The following is a 7,279-nucleotide window of genomic DNA, read 5'->3' on the forward strand; positions in this document are numbered from 1 at the left end:
GAATCGGAGATCTTATTCGGCAGACTGAGGTAATTTACTGCTTTAACATACTTGATTTAAACTCCTGGGTCATGAAGGTTTCTGCTGATTGTAATGACACAATTTAAAACACACAAAATACTCCAGGATTAGGATACACTGGGTTATCTTATAGTACCATCACACTGCTGCATACCTCCCTTGCAGTGTAATGATGAGATACATACAGTAAACTTGCAGCTTCAGGCAAATAACACTCTAGCATGTGTGTAATACTGTATAATGACAATTTGTGAGCCACATCACTATGATGAACGTAAACCTTCATGAGAAAAACACTGATTATGTAGTAAAAGCAGAGAGCCCAATAACATGAACACTGTGGTGGCACAGTTGCTGTGAAACCTGGGAGCGCCGCAATGCATCACATTAACAATGCTGGTAAGAACTGGCCAGAAATTACAACATAGATCTGAATACTGGCTAAATCTAAGTGGTTTGATTTACTATTTCCTGACACAGGTGGTCACTATCACTTTGGAGAATTGCAGGCAATCTGGGTTTACAGCAGAGTGCTTTTAAATCCCACTTAAGTGAGTTTGGTAGGTCTCCAAGCTACTTCTTGACAGCAACATTTCTCCTGACTTCCTGCTGGATCAGGTGAGCTGAAAATAGCACGTGTGCTTTTCTGCGAGGTACAAGTGACTAGAAAACGCAAAGAGGTATGGTGACCATTTCACACCTCACATTTCACTGTAATTGTTTCTGGTTCATTCCAATTTGATCATGATTTTTTTCCAAACGAAAACATGAACTGATGCAAGAATCTGGTGTTTGAAGCCTAGCAAAACAACTCTACCACAACTTTCAACTGTGCTCTATGCGACCTGAAAACTAGGGAAAGAAAAGGTTGGAAAAAGTAATATATATGCCCTTCAATATCTCAAAAACAAAATGTAGCTCAGTGTTTCCCTCCACAGTGGCACGCTTTGTATTTTCCAATCCTTTCTCCATGAACACAGATTATATAAAGCAAGGCTTGCAGCGATGAGCCCTTGCTTAGCAAGATGTGAAAGATCTTCCCAAAACACAGTTCAGTTTTTCATTTCTTGATAATAAAAAAATATATACAAAAAGAAAACATCAACTGTATTTTTATGAAAGCCAACACCTGAAACAACTGGAGACGTTAGCATCAAACATTGCCCATCACTATCACGCTAATCTAATAGATTAGATTATTGCAGCTGGTTCTGCTCAATATGAGGCCTTTATTTCCTTCTATTCAAGTTAAACTAACAGACTTTAATGTGAAGACAACAAACTTATAAAAGATTTATCAAACCCTACTCAGATTTGATCTCATATTTAATTTCTGTTATCATACAGATTATCAAAACACTTATTTTCACAGGTATTTCTTTGTTTTCTGTTTGTGTGAGATTCTCTGACTGTCGGTGATAAGCCTCATGAAGACTAATTTTCATGTTCACAATCAAGAATGGCATTACTGTCTAATCTCAAGCTCTAAGAAGCAAAGCTAAGATGTAAATCTGGCAGATTTGCACTTCAAATCAACCATAAAGATCTCAGTCTCTGGTAATCCTTTGAATGTCATTCACTTCTGATTTTTTACTCTAGTCTATGCACAGTGGGACCTCGGCAGTGGTAGCTGGGATTTGTGCAGCGCTTAAAGGAGTTATAGAAGAGGAAATGCTTTATACGCCCATATATCAGGTGGGTTGGCAGATGCTCTGAGGATTTAAGTTGCAGGGAAAAAACAGGCTTTATAATTATGCTGAGTCAATGTTGCATTATAGGTCCAAAAAGTACATATTCCATTATCTGTCGTAATCATTTATGTTGTTTTTCTACAAAGCAAAACATCTATTTAAGCTTTTTTAAGCATGACAATATTTAACCCAAATTAACCTTATGACCAATAAACTACTTAAGTAAAAAAAAATTCTCCCAATATATAAATAATGTTCTATGGCATTGTTAAAAAGTCAGTTTTGTATGTTACCACAAAATAAATATTTCTGTCGACTTGCTGAGCTGTTTGTTAAGAGCAACAATCGTGCTTCAAGTCTCACTAGTGTCATAACCAATTTGTTATTTTTAAATGTGAAGAAGTTACGTTTTTTTTTTTAGTCGTGGCATCACTTAAAAGTTACAGCGTGCTGAGACTGAAACCTCTGGTTTCCTACTGAATGTTGCGCTTACATGTTTTCTCCTCTCTTTGTAGCTCCTTCAGCGTCCTGCTGTCCTAACCCATGTGCGCTGGTTTAATTGGTGATTCTAAATTTGTCTTGAGGAAGAAAATAGAGGGCTGTCTCTTCCTGTCTGTTGGTTCAGTTAAACTCCAGCAGTGTGTCTAGATTGTATAATCTTTTTCATCTGCACCCAGAGGAAATGAACGGCAGCTCACTGAAATGTTTTATCCGTCTTTACCTGCATATTAGTGCAGGGATGTCTGTGTGTTGAGAGACGAACTGGTTGCACCCTGGACAGGTTGTATGTCCTGTGACAGACTGGTTTCCTGACCCTGGGCAGGTCACCGGTATATCAAAGGGCAACACAGACACACACAAGACAAACAATGATGCATGCAAGCTTTGTACCTGCAGGCGATGCAGACAGACCACTGGAAATGTTCTCTTTCTCAAACTGTTCTCTGTAAAGCCGAAAGAAGGTTGTGCTTGGATCCCAGTAGATCAGCAGCTTCTGAAATGCTCAGATCAGAGCGTTTGCCACCTGCAGCCACGTCACTGAGAAAGTCACTTAAATCCTTTTTCTCTCCCATTCTGATGCTGAATTTTAACTGCAGAAAGTTTCTTTCACCTTGTTTAGATGCCTGGATGTTTTGATTCACTTTGTTCTATCAAGTAATTGAACCTAATACAGTGGCTGGTGAATAAATATTAAAATATTATCTACTGTTTTTGTTCGACAGAGCAGGAAGATGGTTATTTGGGCTCTACCATCACTGTTATAGTCAGCCAATGCTATTGTCATAATGAATGAGTTCCAACATAAATGCTCGTGTAATTGTGCAATTTGTGTGCATTTTAGTAATTCTGCAACTACTAATGTATAATTTTGCAGCTGTCAGATATAATGTGTCTATTTTCTTAAATATTTGTGTTCTCCATTTTGGGTTAATTGTGTGTTCACAAAGCGTATCGAGGTTTCTGTTTTCATAGTCATTTACAGATTTTCCTTTTCCAGTAGTTTTTTTTTAAAGGTGTAATTTAATATATGCAGATGTTCACAATGAATTCTGTGAAAGTTTCATCACAATGACAAGCTCCTGTTCTACAGTCGACAGAAATGTTATTTGAACATGGTTAAAAGTCAGACTCCAGCAAAGACTGTAGAAGTAGAGGCAAACATAATTATTTGTCTTCTTAAATCCAGCACAAATACTTTGATGTTGGTGTATAAAGGAACGCTTGGCTTGGCCTCTTCTCCTAAAATCATTTTGTGGAGTAAAATCAAAACTTGTAACCAGAAAGCAGTAACACTGGTGAAGTGCTGTTGGGCAAACAGTTTTCTAAGTCTTAGATGAATGTGTGCACAGAGATGAAAGATCATTACGGCCCACAGACCGTTCTCCACATCTTTTAAACAGTGGTTGGTAACTAATCAAAACAGTAATTATACTTTGGATTTTTAACTATGTTGGTTTTAGGTTTTATCATGATTTGTTTTTTTGGTGTTTCATAATTTTGAAAAAAAAATTCTGTATGTTCTAATTTAGTTTCACATGGATATTAGCCTCTGTGACTAAATGTGGTACATTTACATGATGAAATGCTCATGCTAATTAAGATGCAGTGTTCTTGTCAAAGAAGGTAAAAATAATAAAATAAAACCCACGTTTAGGGTTTTATCTCAAAAAACATAAAACAATTTAAAAGTGTACATATTAATACATTTTTTTTTTGTCATCCAGGTTAGTTTTAGATTTTTATTTTCTTTTCCTTTGGATACTATGATGCTTCTTTGCCTTTACTGTAATGAACCATGCATCCATCTACGGATAGAGACGTCCATTTCCTCACCACTGTGTAAAACACAGTCAGAAATCAGCTGAGAGACAAGACACCAGTAAACGCAGTGTCACGTTCCTGCTCCACGTGAAGATCCCAGTAATTTGTCAGACCCTCTTGTGACTCACAGAGGTTATCTTTACAGATGGAGATGTCAGAAACATTTAAATGGAGGCATCCTTGACACAGTTAAACCACCTCAACTGAGGGGAAGCAGCTGCAAGTTCCTTCCTGACCAATGAACTCCTCACACCATTTCTAATGATGAGTCAGACACAAGAGGCTTAAAATGCTGTTCACTTCACTTCATCCTCTGTACTGAATCAGATAAATTGTATCTTTCTGCAAACAAAAGTGTTTTTTTGTTGTTGTTTTCACATAAAAGATGGAAGAAAATTTTTAAAAATTAAAAGTGAAAATGAGGTGAAAGTTGTCCCACTCCATTCAACAGAAGCTCCTTTTTCTGCACGAACCTGGTTTTAATCTGCTGATATAGCATGACAACAGAACATGAAATGTCCTTCGCTGACCTGGTTATAAATTCTAAATATCATTAATTCATAGAGGTGGCTCATTTATTTTTTCCTCTTCATCACAACCTTTTATCAAAAATAATGAGCAGCTCCTGACCTAAAACAGTCTGCTTTGGCAACTGTTTTTTTTTTTTTTTGTTATTTCCCTGAACTCATTGTGTCCACAAAGCATTTAAAAAACAAAATACAATTATCACCACGGTGTTGTACTGTGTGACAGATTATATTTTGTATTTTAAATCAGTCTGACGAGAATGCTCCTGCTGATTTAAATCAAAAGAGCACAGACTGGGTATTGCCCCCCCAGTGGGATGCATTCCCCAAACAAATGCACTGTTTGCTCCAGTTTGGGATAGAAACACATTATGTGACCTTTTGTTGCACATTACAGGGAAAAAAACAAAAAACAAAAACATATCATTTTAGCAGTTTTGGTCTTTTTTGGGGGCATTTCTTCACCATAAGATGAAAAAAAAATAGAAAGACACTTGGCTGATATCAGAAGAAAATTGATTCAGGGACTTCTGCTGCTTTGTGTTTGTGAGCTGCTACGCAACTATTCTCCCGTCACCTTGGCTTTTTATGCGCACATTTCAAGCTGTTATGGTGCTGTCAGCTTCTCTTGAATAGCCTGATGTGACGCTAGAAGGTGGAAGGAGTTTTAGAAGAAATTAGTTGCTGGAATTAGAAAATCGTAGATCTCGGGGCCCCTATGGTGTTAGCTCATGTTGACAGACAAGCTATTTTTTTTTTACAGTCTCGTGAAGAGAGTCCCACACTTCTCCTTCAGGCAACAAAAGGTTTGATGTGTTCCTGAGTGTCACTAACATGTCATAATACTCCCACATTCCTCTTTCTACCTTTAAAAACAGAGAGACTCCAAGCCTGAGCATCTTCAGCTGTCTGTCTTGATCATGGGGGAATGTTTTCGGGTTTGCATGAGCGCTTTTTAAACTGTGCTGTGGGTGTGCAAGTGGGACTTTCTCAGGTGTTTGCAACAAGTCAAAAATGTGAGCCCGAAAAAAAAAAAAACAGTAAAAAAGAAAAAAAGCTTTAACAAAAGCTGTGCTGACTTGCTATTGCCAGAAAAATGCTCAACGAGGATGAAAGCATTTGCATGGAACCAGTGCAGGGAAGTTGGAATGATACTATTTCGGAGAGCCTAAGGAAAAATGTTCCATATATCCCTGACTTATATTTGGACCCAGGCAATCAATAGGAACAGAATTATGAGGCAGTGAAGCGAGTGATTTTAATCTGGGACTAAATATCCAGTAGTGGATTAGTTTCAGACAATTTCATACCTCCAGAGCTCTTCATGAAATATGGATAAGGCAGTAGAGAGATGGGTGGGGTGGGGTGGCACTGAGGGAGATTAGGGAAAATAGAGGCATTTTCCTAAACCTCCTCTTTCGATGGAAGCCAGATGAGAGGTTTTGCAGATGGGCAGCTGGAGGATTTCAAGCCACTGCACACAGCAGATGCCCCATCACCCACAGCCTTGGACTGGGCACCAGTTTAATTAGAAAGACCCCCTGGTAGGCTACTTTTTGACACTGACAGCAGAGTGCCTTAGCATGCCCAGACTTTCCCTCGCTGTGGGACGCCTCATGGTCATTGGTAGTGATGAGCCGGGGCTGTGCAGGAAAAACAAAGTCGAGCAAAGATGTAAAACAGGTCATTTACATAAAGGGATCATTAAAACAAATCCATCCTGTGGTGTAGTCGTTTACTTTGAAGTTTTATTAGCATTGTGATCTGGGGCAGAAGGCACCAATTCCAGTCCACACTTACAATGTCTAATTGCCACGTTGGTCCACAAATTGGTTTTACAAGAAGACTGTACTGCTGCAAGAGACCAGCACTTCCTGGGCATGTTTATGCGGGAGCAACCTAGAAAAATGTGTCAAAGAGGCTCCGTTTTACTGCAGAACACGAAGAAGAAGAAAAAAGAAGTCTGTCCTCATCTCCAAAGCGTCGCGATTCCTGTTGGGAAATCCTGGTTTTATACGATTGTTCTGTTCTGACAGATTTTATTTGTTTACGCGCAAGTATATGTGTGAACATAGTCAATCATAAAGAAAAAAAGCTGACTTGAAAATACAAATAAAGAGTGAGTCTTGCTTATTATTGTAAAAATTTAGTGGATGGAAAAAGTGTGGTAGTTTGTAAAGTAAGTCTCATTTAAGAGACTTACAGGGTATGGACTCCAGCTGTAGTCAGTGATGGAAGAGGCGCCACACACAAATGTATTCAGGGTGTGGTCTACAGCTAGCTAGCTTAGCATTCATTGTGCTAAGTTACTCTAGAACCACAGGTAACGTCAAGAGCATTTTACCTGGCCTGTGGGGCTCAAGGACTGGATTTTCTTGGACTCCATGGTCCTCAAATCTGTTGGTAAAGTGGAGCGTTAAAGAATGTAAGCTAATTGGGCGTGCTGTGCTGGCACTCTACAACTGCCTGGTGCGATTGTTACGCCGCTTGTAAAGGGGAATAATGAAAACAGACACAACGTTACTCTTTCGCTTCCAGTGTTGTTATGGAGGAGCAGAAGCAACTACATCGATTCAGACGAAACCAATCGAGACACGATCGGTAAACAAACTCTCAAAATTTGAAATCTAAGGTTGGACTCTCTAAATATTAGACACGAACAGAACCAGCAAAGTAACATTAAAGAAAATACATTTTAAACTTATGCATCCCTTTTCT

The 7,279-nt window shown here is 38.7% G+C and overlaps 1 long non-coding RNA gene across 1 annotated transcript; it reads right to left on the bottom strand.

Annotated features, from left to right (window-relative positions):
- Nucleotides 1-5,278: 5,278 nt before the first annotated feature.
- On the bottom strand, nt 5,279-7,037 carry LOC122837005. The gene is made up of 3 exons (XR_006371676.1): nt 6,906-7,037; nt 6,362-6,553; nt 5,279-6,204 (listed from the first exon to the last, which is right to left on the bottom strand). It is a non-coding gene; the product is annotated as an uncharacterized LOC122837005 (long non-coding RNA).
- Between the last annotated feature and the right edge of the window lie 242 nt (nt 7,038-7,279).

Source organism: Gambusia affinis, linkage group LG09 (genome assembly GCF_019740435.1).
Source record: "Gambusia affinis linkage group LG09, SWU_Gaff_1.0, whole genome shotgun sequence".
Lineage (NCBI taxonomy): Eukaryota > Metazoa > Chordata > Actinopteri > Cyprinodontiformes > Poeciliidae > Gambusia > Gambusia affinis.